The sequence below is a fragment of the Microtus ochrogaster genome, unplaced genomic scaffold, assembly GCF_000317375.1.
Source record: "Microtus ochrogaster isolate Prairie Vole_2 unplaced genomic scaffold, MicOch1.0 UNK3, whole genome shotgun sequence".
Taxonomy (NCBI): Eukaryota; Metazoa; Chordata; class Mammalia; order Rodentia; family Cricetidae; genus Microtus; species Microtus ochrogaster.
This window is the reverse complement of record NW_004949101.1, coordinates 996,456-1,013,214: the sequence shown is the minus strand read 5'-3', so window position 1 is coordinate 1,013,214 and position 16,759 is coordinate 996,456.

Here is a 16,759-nt window from a genome sequence, read left to right as displayed (position 1 = left end):
CTGACAGTTTCATTTTGAGTTTTCCAGATAGCTACTTAACGGTTGAAAATGGAATTCCTCCCCTCCCCCATTTCATGTATGGCTGCTCATTTTTAAGTGTTCAAGCCTCCGAGGCCCCACTTGCTCTACCTTAGGAAGGAAAGGGGAATTATTGTTCATAATAATTGTGATTGGTGGAATTTAGTCTATCTGATTCTAGGAAAAGGGTAAGAGATTGGCAAAAGAAGTATGGTGGGTCTAATTTAGGTAAATTAGACACAGAATCTAAGTGTTTTTATCTTTGGGATAAAACTGCCAGGGATTTAAAACAGTGTGCTTCCCTGGACAGGGAGTTGGGAGGGCAATGCTCAAATTAGAACTGGAGTCTCCTGGGTCTGGTTCCCAGTTGCCGCTGCTCAGCCACGCTAAGCTCATGGCTGCCATTTTGCCATTTTTTTCTCCTCTAAAGATTACTATTGATTAACGTCGGCACATCCTTTTAGTGGACGGCATCATGAGAAATAGACAGACTAATGCAACAGAGCGGAACTCAGGATTCTCGGCACATGGAAGATCAGTGTGTCATGAGAGAAGCTTTCAAGAGAAAAGTGGAAATCAAGATGCTCACCCTTATATAGTATCGTGCAAACATATACATGCATTCGAGATATATTTTGATTTTTTTTTAATGTTGGGTTTTTTTTGAAAATTAAAAGAACTATTTTTATGGAACAGAATCAATATGAGGAGGGAAGATGAACACACAGTTTCGGTATAGGAGAATGTTGTATAACCATAGTAGCACAGACTTTCCTAACTGTATGCCCAGAACCAAATATTATATCTGACTACACAAAATATTATTTTTTAAATATTTGTGAGGGTATAATTACATTATTTTCCTCTTTCCTTTCCTCCCTCTAAACCCTCCCATGTACCTCCCCCACTCTTTCAAAACCCTCTTTCTCTTTTCTGGTTACACATATAAATCTATGCATACACACACATATGTGTGTATGTGAATGAATATATACATATATATTCCTAAGTACACAAGCACAACCTGCTCAGTCTGTATAAGACTACTTGTATGCATGTGCTTTCAGGGCTGACCACTTGGTGTTGGAAAACCAGATGTGCTCTTCCCTAGGGAAGAATATTTCTCACACGCTCAGCCTTAGTTGCCTGTAGTTCTTTGTCTGGGGTTGAGGCTCCGCAGCTTGCCCCATTCCATGTTAGCAGGTCTATTGGTGTCATCCTTGTTCATGTCATACTTAGGTGGCCAAATTGGTGAGACTTCATAGGTGTGTGTACCTTCTGACATTTCTAGGACACACAATCTTACAACAAACTCCCTGTTCCTCTGGCTCTTAGAATCTCCCTCTTTTTCACAATGTCCCCCAAGCCTTCAGTGCAACAATTGTTTTGTAGACGTATCAGTTGGGCCCGGGCTCCACAACTCTGTATGTTGATTAGTTGTTGTTTTCTGTAATGATCTTCATCTGTTGGAAAGAAGAGTTTTCTTGATGAGAGTGAAAAATTATTAATTTTTATTGTTGATGGGTAGAGCCACTGATCAGTCAATGTTTAGCAAATGTACAGTCCTAGATTCTATAACAAGCACCACCAAAAATAAATTAATTAATAAATAAATGTATAAATCAATGAAATTTCAAAATAGTCACTGTAACCTGCACACAGGTTACATAATATATAGGGCAAAGAAAAGATCAGTATCCCTAGCATACAGATTTTTATAAATGTGTATAAAAAGATACAGTGATAATAGAAAATTGCTAAAAGATATAAACAGGCATCCCACTAAAGAAGAGAGACAGAAAAGGGCAATAAAAACACACAAACTATTTATAACCTCATTTGTAATCAAGCGAAAGTTTTAAGAATTACAACATTGAAAATTTACTTTTATCATAACTTATTATTATATATAAAATTGCATTTATGTTTATGCCCATGTATATTTATATAACCAGTTTATTATTTAAAGTTTGTCAATGTTTTCTTTTTAGTGACTATGCCTAGCATTTTTTAAATTAATTTATTTATTTATTAAAATTTTCGACCTCCTCTCCTCCTTTCATTTCCTTCCCCCTCCCTCTCTCCCCCCTCCCTCTCCAGTCCTAAGAGAAGTCAGGGTGCCCTGCCCTGTGGGAAGTCCAAGGCCCTTCCCCCTCCACCCAGGTCTAGGAAGGTGTGCATCCAAACAGACTAGGCTCCCAAAAAGCCAGTACATGCAGTAGGATAAAAACCCAGTGCCATTATCATTGGCTTCTCAGTCAGCCCTCATTGTCAGCCACATTCAGAGAGTTTGGTCTGATCACATGCTCGTTCAGTCCCAGTCCAGCTGGCCTTGGTGAGCTTCCATTAGATCAGCCCCACCGTCTCAGTGGTTGGACGCACCCCTCTCAGTCCTGACTTCCTTGCTCATGTTCTACCTCCTTCTGTTCTTCATCTGGACCTTGGGAGCTGAGTTCAGTGCTCCAATGTGGGTCTCTGTCTCTATCTCCATCCATCGCCAGATGAAGGTTCTGTCTGGATAGATTTCTGTACTTTTATAAGCACTCTTCCCAGGTCACAAAAATGCAAATTGGAATAACAGTTCTAAAGAGGAAACTTGAAAATAAGTAGATGAATTTTAAACATGTGGTCTTATGACTGAGGATGCAGCTCAGAGGTATAGAACTTGCCTAGGATGTGCAAGGCCCTGGGCTCAATTCCCAGCTCTACAAAACAACACAAGAAAATAAATCAAAGCACGTTTTAGCTAGCAATAGTGACTGAAATCTCATGCCCTTGGGAGGCTGAGTCAGGGGTCTGGACTACCTAGGGAGAGCCTATCTCAAAAAGTAAGAAAACAAAAAGGAAAAAAGGAAGGGAGGAGGGAGGAAGAAAACTAAGGGTAAGCAAGATGACTTAGTAAAGCCCACATTACCATGGCTTTTGAGCTGAATTTGATCCCCGATACTCACATGGTAGGGGAGAACTGACTCCTGCGAGCTGTCCTCCAACTTCCACGTGTGCATCATGACACATCAGAACCCCTCCACACACACACACACACACACACACACACACACACACACACACAAATAAACAAATGGTCTAACATAAAACTTATAAATGATTTCTCCATTAAGCAGGACATCTATAATGCAAGAATATCAGATTATCCTAAAGATAAAAAAAAAGGCATCAAGGGAAAGGTATTCGCTGCAGCATTGTATCTTTTGCCAAAAGAAAGGAAGGAAGAAAGAAAGAGGGATAGAAAGGGAGAGAGAGAGAGAGAGAAAGAAAATGGAGAGAAATCATTTTGCTGTCCAATAGTAAAAAAAAAAAAGTTTAAATTGTGACATGAGTGCATGAGATTGGCATAATGTGAAGAAAGCACAGGCCATGTAGCAGAAAAATACATTTTTACCATGGAAACAACAGGCAATGAAGTCTTTAAAAGAAGTTCTTCCAAAATGGATGCCTGTTTATATATTTACTCACGTAAATACAGTTAGTTTGGGTGCATATTTAAAGAGACATAGCAATGGTTACTTCTAAGTGCTGAAAATTATAACTAAGACAACGAAAGTGCATTCTTCATGTCTCCGTTGTTCACTTTAATAAAAGTGAAGGGTTCTGAAATCAGGGGCAGTGGGACAGTTTAACATGCCATGCTTTGTTTAGAATGTCACCCTGTGGCCATGCTTTTCTTCCATCAGTGACAGTATGCTATGTTTTTTTGTTTCTAAAAACTTCTGCTCTTAAGAACTAATAATAGCCCAATAGTTTCAGCTGCCTCCCCCACGCCCCAGCAATTGTCCCAGGCTAATTAAAGCACTTTGATGCATGCCCTGTGATTTCAGCCACCACTTCCTGGATGCTTCAGAGACAGCAGGAGCAAGAGTTTGAGGTACAGGGTGTGGTTCCAGGATGGGCCTTGGCCTCTGGGTCTCCAAACCACACTGAAACTGAAAATCAAAACTCTTTCAGGCGTTAGGGACATGTAGGGCAGCAGCATGAGCTGGACAAGTGAGTCCTGTTGACACCTTATGAGCTGCTTGTGTGCTTTCTTCCCTTGAGTGTGCATGTGTATGCACGCATGTATGTGCATGTGCGAGTGTGTATACTTGATGGCAGAGGACAACCTTGGGTATCAACCTGAGAATACCATCCACCTCCTTTGACTCTTTTATTGACCTGGGATTCACAAACTAAGCTACACTGACTGGCCAACAAGACCCAGGGGTCCTGTGTTTTCTCCCGGCACTGGGATTACCAAGTACACCATCATGTCTGTCATTTTTTTATTATTATTTTAATTTTATGCATACCTATGTTTTGTGTGTGTGTGTGTGTGTGTGTGTGTGTGTGTGTGTGTGTGTGTGTGTGTGTGTGTATGTGGAAGTGGATGACCAGAGAAGCCGAAAGAGGAAGTAGGGTCACCAAGAACTAGAGTTGCAGATGGTTGTGTGCTGCCATGTGGTTGCTGGGAACTGAACCCCAGTCATTTACAAGAATATAGAGTGCTCTTAACTGCTGAGGCATCTCTCCCTTGACACTTATACTTGTGCAAGTTCTAGGAATCAAACTTGGGTTCTCATGTGTGTGCAAACACATTACTGTCTAGGCTACCTCCCCTTCCCTCCTCCTTCTTTTTATGAGTGTCTTTGCATCTTGCAAAGACTCCTCAGTTTTGCAAGAGTAAAGTCACCCTTTCAAACATCAAGGCTAAAAGTAAGATGTTCACTTCTAAAGGATTTATTATATTAACTACCTGCACTGGGAATTATGGAACATGATAAATCAGATCTCATTAGATTGGATGTGTAAGGCATGGTTCCCTTTTTACAACAGACTTATCATTGGTACCTATGTGCCATCCCAATCATCTTTGCCCACCGAAACATCCTTTGACCTCCTTCATCCCATAGCTGCATGGAATCCCTTTCAAAGCCACCATCCTCTACTATTTCTGCCTTCAGCAGCTCCTCTTCCTCAATCCATAGGTCTGAATCTATGCATTCCCTTCTCCCACAATCTGACCATTTCCCTCTCAACATTCTACTGAATGTGGCTTCTGAAGACAATCAAGAATATAGTGGTATGAAGTCCATCAGCTTCCCCGTGTGTCCTCACAGAAGCATGGGCGATCACCCACTGTCTGCAGAGTCTCCCTTGCCTATTCGTCAGCTGCTTACATCTGCACACTGCTCACACTGGTCTTCAATGCCTGACTTCTCTTGCCCCTTGGTATTCCTCTCGTCAACTTTCCAATTCTCTTAGCTCTATCTGTCTTCTTATATTTGTGTTTCTTCAGTGTGGACCTTAAGTTCATCTGTCCCCTGAACTGATAACAAATCTGAAAAAGCTCCTTCTCCTTCTCAACCCTACTCCATCCCATCCCAATTTCTAGTTTCCGCCCTTACTTCCCAGCAAGGAAGCGGTCCTCATGACCACAGCTCTTTCCATCTCTGGCATCAAGATATCCACCCCCACTCCTTCTCTGTGATGGTCCTTAGAAGGATCACTGGGCACATTCAGTGCCTTCAAAGATACAAAGAGAAACTTAGGACATACAAGTAGTAACTGTTCCTCCTTAAAACCCTTCACTAAGACCATCAAAGAAACTGTCACTGTCAGTATTCAGAGTTTTAAGGCCTGTGACTATGAAGCAGTTTCTAGCCCTAGACTTGCACAGTGACACAGATATGCATAGATATATCTAGACTTCTGGTTTGGTTCATAGAATTCCATACCATGCTAACTAGGCTTCTAGACTTCTGGTTTGGTTCATAGAATTCCATACCACACTAACTAGCTGAATAAAATTCTGCTGTCAGTTGTCCATAGTTCCAATACATGATTTTCCTACAGCAACATCTCTAAGAAGTAAGAAGGTTATGTTGTCTCAAAGCATGAGTTTCCTACCTTCTTGAAGCTTCTATTTATTGATATACTTTAAACACTATAGAACTATTTGGAGCAAGAAAACTGAATAGTATAAAGACTCAAGGTATAATGCATAGAGTTGTATTTGAATTTACTCTTGAACATTTACTAATTGATCTTTTTCAAAAAAATTCTTTACTTCTATTCTCTGTAAAGTGGGGATACTATTGTGATGTTTTTTAGATGAGTCTCTAGAATTCTGAGCATTAGTGAAGCAATGCCTCTGTATCCAGGGCTCTCTGTGGCTGAGCCCTGGCTCCTTCTGAGGCTAGTGTTTTAATCTCTCCCATCCCTGTAAGAGGTTAAATTTGCATCACCTCCCTAGTCCTTACCATACCTGTCTTCACTGGCTCCTTTTGGGCTAACAATGATGTGAGTTGCCCTGAATATTGCACTTCTGCAGTGATCCGCAGGTGCTGAACCCACTGTGAGCACTTGAGAGATTCCACATTTTTTATACAATCAAGAATCTTTCTGGATGCTTGAAGAATTATAGGATATTTTGAACTTGCAAAGAGCCCACAGAGGAAGGTGTTTCTACTGGCTCTGGGTCTTTACTAAATCACCATCCCCTGGGCCTGAATTTGCAGCTTTGTGTTGGAATGCAGCCGAGTCCAGCACAGGGTTCAGTGAAAGACTTTATCACCTTCTTTTTGAAAACCTTTCACAGACTTCCTGTTTCTGACAGAATAAAAACCGAGAAGTGTTGACATGGGAGGTCTCTGCTCTGCAGTGGGGGTACCTGGAGGTGTCCGGACATTCCTTGCACTTCGAAGTTTTTAACAAAATGTACTGTTATTCCAACTTGTGGTTCGCACATATGCTTGTCTCTGTCCTTCTAGGCTAGGAATTCCACAGTGAATTTATTTCCTTTGCAGCCCACTGTGGCTGGCACAACTGTAGCCATCCACATTCGCCAGACTTCAGTGGGGTTCGGATTCTGGTGGCAACAAGAAGAACAGCCTCCAATGTGTTACGCTGTCAAGCCCATGACTTCATTTGTCTTGCACAAGTCCACAGAACTCTCTCTGGGTGTATAACAGCCCTGTCAGTTTGTGCTCCTGCCCTCCTCCCTTGAACAGCTTTCTTGAATTACATTTCACACACCACAGAATGTACTCATTTTAAACATGTAGTTCAGTGCACTGACTGTACCCCCCAGCCTTTTGCAACACTCACCACACTCACATGGTAAAACATTCTGGACACTCCCCAGTGGAAACCCTGCGTGACTCAGCAGTCACTCAGCACTCAGGGTTCCTACTCATGTGAACCCTGAGATGCTCACTAAGCTTAGATCAGAATGGAACCTGGTTGTCCTTTGATATTGGTGAAGTCATAGACTGTATGCTCCTTGAGGAAGCAAAATTGAACTCTGTTGCACTGTAGGTTGTACTTCTGTTTCATTGCCAAGATAAACAGTGACTGGGTGTCCCCGTCTGCACCCAGTCTGCCCAATGAGCCATAACTTACAGACACAACACCAACCAATGGGAAATAGGCGTGATTATATCCTCATTTACATAAAGCCCACCAAGCAGCACTAGACACATTGAAATTCCTAGTTTGTCTAAACAGACAAGAGTGGGCCCCTGGTGGGGAATGTCTTCTATAGAACACTCTTTTTCTTTCCACCTGCCCAGGTTCTCCTTCGGCCTGTGTGGAAGGATGGCTTCACTCAGTTTGACCACTGCTTATTGTAAACAAGACTTCCTTTTTTCTTCTACTTCTTTCCCAGTGAGGTTCTGAGAGTCCATCTGATGGACCCTGCAGTCTCTTGATTTGCTGCTTCTGAATGTTTCAAGCGAGTGGAATATTAGAGTATGTGGTCTTCCTTCATGACTGGCAATCATGACTCTGCACTCGTAATTCCAAAAGACCCCCCATGTTGTCATCTGATTCGGTGTTCCACTTCCTTGATTGCTGAGCCATATTCTGTTGTGCAACACCTATCGGCTAATGGCCATGCAGACTGATCTTCCCTTTGTAGCTAAGCACCTGCAGTGTTGTGTGGGTAGAGTCCTAGTGAGGCTCTGCAAGCAGAAGGCAGTTTCTGTTAGTGAACGATGTGCAGGGCTGAAGCAGGTGCCCATTGCCGTGTCCGACTCTGCTGTCCTCATCTGCACACTTGGGTCCCTGCCCTTTAGTGACGACGCCTTCCTTTGCTTCTTAGCTCTTGCCATTCATCGAATCATGGTTTGTGCTCTGGGGGATTTTGCTAAGAGGTCTGTAGCTCCTACTTGGAACATCAGAGGCGTTAGGGTGGGGAGAGCAGAGTCCTGTCTTCAGCTGTAAGCCTGTATTTTCTGACATCCCTGTCATTTCAGACCAGAAGCAACACAGGGCGCAAAACTGTCCATCTACCTGTGCATGAACCTGGGGCACCACAGGAATGGATTTCAGCTCACTTTCCCCACTTCTCCCTTCCACACGGGCATGCTCTGTTTGTTGTTGGTTTTTGTTGCTTGTTGATTTGTTTCTATAAAGTTATTTTTCCAGAATATCAGTAGTCAGAATATCAGTTTCTTTTCAGACAGCATTTGGAAATCCTGGTCCCAGTTCTGTTAATGGTGAAGAGCCTTCTGTATTAGTGTCCCCATCCATCTACCTGAGAACCAGAAGCACAGCCTGGACTGAAGAGTGAGCTTGTTAAGTTTTCCTCCAGTGACAGACACACTGTCCTTCAGAGATTCTTCTATTAAAGATCTGTGTCTTTCTCTGTCCATAGACATGGGAACTATGTATTTGAAAAGTAGTTACTCTGGAGGCAACAGATGAAAACAAACAAATATCACCCCACAAGAATATCATGGAGTTGAATCTATCATCTGCCAGATGGCTTCTGTCTTTCTTTCATTTCGTTTATGGCATGTTGTGCTCAAGTTGAAGCACCCTTGTAGACATACACCCTGTCACCTCTCTTCTTTTTATGACATCATGGTTCCTTCTCAACTCCCATCTTCCTTCTCCACATCGGGTGTGAGAAAGGCAAGCCAGATACCAACACATGAGAGCGAGTGCCTCAAGGGTTTTAATGCACACTCAGAAGCCTCCATCTGTAGCACATGGTACTCCGTCACCATCGAGATGAATATTGACTTAGCTTCAGGAAGAAAAAAAACCTAATTAAAGATTGGAAAATACAAATGTGGTTGATTTAAACAGTCAAAGGGAATTATCCTGATGCCGTTTGCACTATCTCGGCAGTTCTGGAGTCCCTTGAATCAATTAGTTTTTAGAAATCAAACAAATGATCTTCTTAGTCTTCAGATGCTTTGATTGCAAAGGTTTGGTGAAAGCATATTCAACATAATGTGAAAATACTGGCTTTTAAGACATTTCTTTTCTCTCTCTGTCTCTCTTCTCTCTGTCTCTCTGTCTCTCTCTGTCTCTCTCTGTCTCTGTGTGTGTGTGTGTGTGTGTGTGTGTGTGTGTGTGTTTCTCTCTCACACTTTTAGAGAGCTGTAGTCTGACATTACTGGCTGAATAGTTTGATTTAATTCACAGTGGTTCCGTGGAATCCACGACGGAGGACTTTTCCCCTTTCTTCTTCACAATGCCTTTGCGCCAGAGTTTCATTTTAGAGTTTATCAGAAGGCAACACTCTCAGAGCGCTACCCCCAGCCCTGTTTGCCAACAAGTTCTACTTGAGTAAGCCATATTTGGACAACCATATATTTCATTTAGGCCTTTTGCAATGACTGGGCCAAGGTCAGTTTCATATTCTGCAGAAATCATAGAGCGACACTTGAGATAAACAGAATGTTTACTCTCTCCCTGTGAGCTGGGGCTGATATGTAAATTCATCCTTATTCTTTCATCAAATTTGCATTTCCCCTCTTAACCAAACACCACAGGGATCCAGATCAAACAGTTTTAATGATGGTCAACTCTTTCTGACCGATGGCCATATCAGAGGAAAAAAAACAGCAATTTAGATTAAAATGAAAAGCTCGATGCAACATAACTCTCCTCTCCAGGTTGCCGGTAATTGGAGAGGTGTTTTGATGCTTCGCTGCTTAGCAGTAATTACCAGGGCCTTTGGCTTTGCGTGCCTCCCCTTGTGCCCCCTTATCTCCCACAAACACGCCACATTCACCCACCAGCCCAATTTTTAAAAGTTTAGTTTTCTGGTCAAATAAATCAAGGCCCACTAGCAGATTCTTGGTGTTGAAAAGAGGAAATAAAGAGCAGCCTGAAAGACTTGGCTACTTCCAACCAGAAAGAGACCTAGGAAACAATAGGATTCCAGAAGAAAAGCAGAATCCTAGTTCTGTGGACAGATGATTGTCTTTCTTCATAACTGAGGGAAGGCTCCCTGCGGGAGAAAGTGTGTCACCCACTAACTCTGAGATGAGCTGGAAACTCTTACATAGGAAGCCAACAGTATCTAAATAGCCTGCAGCCCCTTGAAAAGCCAATAAATAGCAAGAGCTTCAATCTCTCTGAAGCAGCTAACCAAGAGGGAGCCTCTGAGAACTGAGGGGTAAAGTTAGTACCTGTGTTTGTTCTTCCTTTCAGAACAAAGGGAACTCTTTCTCTGTCGTGAATCTGCAGAACACGGGATTAAACAATGGGATCACACAATTCATTCCCGTTGGTTGGGGCTGGGTGCCAGACTCCAATACAGCACCCCCATCCCCGGAAACTGTTTAGTACTGCACCCGACTCCCAGAGCCTGTTAGATTTTTATCCCTGCAACTTGGGCTGCTGGGGCCTTGCTTGGGGAGAAGGGGGGCTGCTCACTGTCTCCACTGCCCATCTTGCACTGGGTTTTGTTTCTGCACCCATAAGCGATGTTAGCAAGTTCAAAGCAAGGGGTCTCAGAGACAGGCTTCACAAAGACAGGGGGTTGGGTGGGGAAAGAAAGTGGCATTCTTTCAGATGCTCCAGGGTTCTGTTTCCTGGAAGGAATAAAAATGAAGACTTGGCCCTGAGCCTTGCTAGGTTACTGAAGATCTCCCACTTGGAATGTCAGACACATCAGTAAACGACTCGATCCGGCAACAGAGCTAACATAATTCACGCCATTGACACAACAAGAGGAGTGTCTCTCCCCATCTTCAGTGCTTGTCTTTGAGGGAAAAAAGACGAGGGAGAAAAAGAAAGAAAGGGAAAGAGAAAGCAGAGCGGCGAGGGGGTGTGGGGGGAGAGGCAGAGGACACAGTTTCCTTTTCATCGAGCCTGTCAAATGGCTATCTAATGTGATGACTGGCTGCAGGAGAGCAGATAGCTTCTCTGAAGCCTGCAAGTATTTCTGCCATTCAAGGGGCCGGAGGATGCCACACACAGTCTGTTTGTTCAACATAAGCAAACAGATTGTAAACTGGCTGATAATTTTTGTACTGACAATGTCATTTACAGCTGTCAGCCTTTCGTCTGCCTTGTTTGCTTTATTCAAATATGAACCAAGTGGACGTCCCTTCCAGAGCTTTCTTCTGCATTAAAATCACATCCATTCCCTTCCAAGCTGTCTTATCTAAAATTCATTGGAGGCCAATCAGTTGGCTGCATGCTTTGTTGTTTCCATGGAGGCAAGAAGCCTAGTGTGCACTTGCGGGGATTAGGAAGTTTCAGATTTACAGGCTTGAAGTGCGAGCTGCTTTTGCCGAGCTCCTTTGGATGGCACAGAGGCAGGGCATTTAAATATAATTTTAGGCCTGAGCCGGGAAGCGGCACTTTGAAGCTACTCCCGCCGGTTTTCTGCTATGATAGACCAACTCCCTGCCTTTTCTCCTTGGTGCAGTTCCTGGATTGTGCAGTCCTCACCACATGTGCTGGAATGCCCTACCTGCCCTCTGCTGGGAATATTTCTCTCCTGGCTGGCACCGCTACCCAGCAGCTCTCCTTCAAGGAGCCTGTTCTGGCTCCTGTAGCCTGACAAGGTGTTGCTCACAGACTTCAAAGCCTTCTCCGTTTTTAGCAGATGTGGCAGTACTTTCTGTTAATGATTCACTTTAGCCTGGCCAGACGGGGACAGGTGGGCCCCTGCAGCGTCATCACATTTGTGTATGCTCCTATTCAAGTGTGTGCAAGCTGTGTTGTGTGCGCAGGTCAGAGACGGCCTGAATCGGCTTCCTCAGGCACAGTTACCTTTTTTGTTTGTTTGTTTGTTTGTTTCTGTTTGTAACAGCCCCCTTTTGGCTCACCAAGTAGGCTAGGCTGGCTGACAAGCAAGCCCCATGAATCCACTTGTTCTTGTTTCATTGCCTTTTAAGAACAGTAAAGGCCTGCCTAGTTTCTTTCTCTTTCTTTCTTCCTTTCTTCCTTCCTTTCTTTCTTTCTTTCTTTCTTTCTTTCTTTCTTCCTTTCTTTCTTTCTTTCTTAGCATATAGTTCTGGAACTTGAACTCAGGTCCTATTGTTTACAAGGCAAGTATTTTACTGACTAAGCCATCTCCCAGGCCCTAGCTGTGACACGTTTTTCAGGGGGTCTTAGTGTGCTTTTCTTTGCTATAGTAAGTTATCAGCTCAGTTGCCTCTCTCCATACATCTGGTACTGTCATGGAACTGCTGTGCACAGCTCTAAGGCTGAGCTTGGCTTCATGGGCAACTTCGACCAGACACATCCACCCCAATGAGAAGGGGCTTCTTAATCAGAGGCTGTTCCCTGGTCAACCTGCCATTCCTGGTCTCTTACCACAACAAGAGACATACTGTGCCACCACCGGCCATGTCATGTGTGATTCATTGGTAAGACTGGAACTTGTAAAGCCCACATCCCTGACTGGTACACTATGATTTGGTTTATGACCATGGAAATTAGTTTAAATTTACTTTCTCGAGTCCTTAAAACAGTCATAATATGAATCAGCTCCAATATATGGATACTGAGAATGAACCATATGCAATAATAAATCATAACGTGTAACTATCTTGGATAAGTAAATCTCATATATTAATTTCAGTTTGTCATTATTCCTTATATTGTATTCAACCTCAAGTATTTGTTCAGTCGCAATGTTTAGTTTTGAAGATGTAAATTCAAGTAGATGGGTCAAATGGGTCACACTGATGGAGCCATTCCAGGAGTCTGTGAGCATCCCTGACTTCGTGCTGAATGGAACGTTCTGGAAAATGAAACAACAGTGAAGCTTTAGAGGCTCTTCACAGCTTGCTCACTGGAAGGTATTCTTAGCAAACATTCGAAATGTATAGTACATTAAGGTGGTAGATAACATTAAGAGCCGCTGTGCTATTACAGATTCCGTATGTCATTCGTTATTGTGTGAATAAGGGCAAAGACTTTGTCCTTGTCCGTTCTTCAACACAGAATGCTATTAGCAACATATTGCCCCCAAAGTCATGATGAACCCTGCAAACTTGGGAGGAGACCACATTCCCTATAGTTGAACCCTTGATTCCACATGATTTCCCAAAATCCTTTCTTGTCAAGAGATAGCACTCATCTCCCCTTATCATCTTTATGACATGAATTCTTTCTTGGTGGGTGGGAGGATATTTAGCGCTCAACTCCCTGCTATTTTAAATGACGTTAGAATTGTTATCATATTTCAGTAATAAATAAAACAAAAGTGTTCTATTTACTAAGCTTTCCATTCAATTTTAACACCTACTATCTCTAAGGGTTTTTATCTAACACCTATCTCCAAGCATATTAAAACGAACAGTCGTGTATTCTATGTATGCAGTTCTAAAATGCAAGAACTTCTAAATCTGAAGACTGACGCTGAAGCTCCTGCATTGTGCACCAGGCATGTTGTTATTTGATTGTGAGGTTTCACCCCTAGCCCTCACAAGAGGTGTTTTAAATACATGAAATTCACTCGTTCGGATATTTAAATTGCTGTTTCTAAAACCCATGTGAACTCGGGTTTTAGACCACACGGTACACACCTGTCTGGGGTTCCACAGTAATTACATAGGAAGCAATTTATCACTCTTGCAGACCATTAAGATTTATAGCTAAGGGGACTCTGCTGTGAACAGGCAATAAGAGGCATTATAACCAGAACAGAGAAATGTCATTCTATTTGTGTGTGTGTGTGTGGAGAAGAGTTGAAGCAAGAAGGTGTTGCTACAGTGATCAGTTTGACCGGGACCACTGAGAGCATTCCTTTGTGTTTGGTACAGGAGAAGCAGACACAAGACAAACAGAAAAGTTGATACAGCAAATAAAACAGAAATGAGCGTATAATCCGAATAAGTATTTGTAGTGTTTATTGCTATGTTAGACAACACTTTTGCAAATTTGAAGTTGCACCAAATAAAAAAAGAAATTTAGATCAATAAAACCTCAAAGGAATCAACTAAGAAAGTGAACATCCACAGAACAAAGAAGGCTCATGCATTGCTCTGCTTTTTTTTTTTCCTTGCTGGTGCCCAGAGCTCAAGTAAGGAAGTAATACAGCGAGAAGGGAGAACGAGAGGATTGTGGGCAACCAAAAAACAGATGAGGGTAGGAAGAGAGACAAAAGGAAACTCTATCTGAAAACTGTGCTTTCACATTATTTAATGATTTTACAGTAATTACTGGGGGACCTGAGCACATTTAAGTGTGTGTGTGTGTGTGTGTGTGTGTGTGTGTGTGTGTGTGTGCACGTGTGCTCGCGTGCGCGCGCTTGCGCGCACCATAGGGCACAAGTGGAGATCAGAGGACAACTTGCTGAAGTTAGTTCTTCCTGTCCACTATGTAGGAACTGGGTATGGCACTCAGGTGTCCCAGCTTGGTACCAATGAGCTTTGCCTGCTGATCCATCTTGCCAGTCCCGTTTTCTTAATGTGTGCATGCTGGCTATGTCTTCATCTGTGAAACGGGTGCAGTGCAGACTTGCTCATTCTGTTGCCATAAAAAGTAGACAGATAATCCAGGATGAGTGTGGCATGTGGCCATACTCTGGAATGATAAAATGTTGCCACTCTTCACTGTGCCCAGACACATTAACTTCTTTTCATTATCTTTTTTGAAAACACAAGGCAGTGCAGGGCAGACTCTTTGACACTGACCTTGGCAAAATATCATTAAATTAAAACAGTAAAAGCACAGGCAACAAAAGCAAAAATAAATAAGTGGGGCTACCTCAAACTTAAAAGCATCTTCACTGCATAGCAAATTAAAGTGAAAATAAAAACACCTTGAAAAATGTGCAGAATACTTGGAAATCTGGTAAGAGGCTAATATTTGAAGCATGTAGGGTACTCATACAATTCAACAGCAAAAGAGCCCTCATATTTACAGTGTACAAGGTACCTGAGTAGGTGTTTCTTCAAAGAAAACACAAATGACCAATAGGTATATAGGTATGTGTATACTCGTGTGTACATGTATGAATGTATGTATGTATGTATGAATATAAAATGTATACTATTAACTAACAAGGAAATTTAAGTCAACACTAAATCTGTCTGCTAGCTCACATATCTCAGAAAGGCTGCTACTAAACAGAAAAGAAATGCTACATCTGGGTGAGAATGTGAAATAAAGTGTATATGATTGGTGGGAGTATAAACTGGTAGAGTCATTACGGAAAATAGTATGAAGGTATCTTTAAAAAATTAAAAATAGAATGCCCCTATGATTCACTTCTGGGCTTATGTTCTAAGGAGAGGAAATAAAAGGTGTGAAGAGCCATGCACAGCTCCATGTTCCCTGCAGCATTAATCATAACCAGAAAGATATAGGAACAACCTGGATACTCATTAAAGACACGTGACTGGGTAGAGGAATTTGGCATATTATCCAGTCATTACAAAGAAGACAATTCTGCCATTTCTGACAACACTTGTGAACAAGGAGACAAGGACAGAACAATGAATAATACTCCCTAGTCTCACTGATGAGAAGAATCTAAGAATTGATCTCATAGAACTAACTGAGAAGGATTGGTGGTTTTCGCCTACTGGGAAGTAGAAAAAGGGAGGATAGTCAGAGAGCACAAACTTTGATATGATATGAACACATTCTAGGATCTAATATATGCATATTGTGAATATGGTTACTAAAAATGCTTAGTGTTTACTGGAACACTTGATTACAGCCAGGCCTGTAAGTCCATCACTTTTAGAGGCTGAGGCAGTTGGATTACTGTAAGCTTGAGACCAGCTTAAGCTACATAATGAGTTCTATAAGTTTCATTCCAGCCTGGGCTATAGAATTAGACCTTATCTCAAGAAACCAAAACAACAACAACAACAAAAAACTTGATGAGATGAAATTTTATCTGTCTTCGCTGCTGCCATGGTAACCTGAGGTAGTGATGGATGGATTACATATACATCATTGATTCTAATAGAACACTTGTGTTGATTTTGCTGAATATTTTTATTCATGGTCAAACATGGTTGGATGTGATTACATGGTTGTGATTCAAATATGATCTTAAACCTCGAGCATTAGTTAATTCATGAATGTTATGGCACTCAAAGGAAGCTGCTTATCTTATTGATGAATATAGCTGCAGCATGAATATTGGTTTTTGTTTTTATTCTCTGACTATTCACACATGTATACACCCCAAATTCCTCCCTCTATCAGAAGAAAGGACCAAACTAATACATGAGGGCAACTGAAGTTTGGTTTGAATTTTTTTTTCATTTGATCAAGATGATTCAGTAGGGAAAGGCTCTTGCCACACAACCTAGTGATATGCTGACTACTGTACAATCCCCAAACCCACGTAAATGTGGAAAGAGAAAACTGACTCCATAAAGCTGCCCTATGACCTCCACATGCATCCCCATACAAACATGTGTATGAGTGCATACACGCAGACACCCACATACACCAATACCAAATATTAAGGTGAATAAGCTTGTAAAAAAAAATTACAAATCAGCCCATGTTTTATCCATTTCTTTGT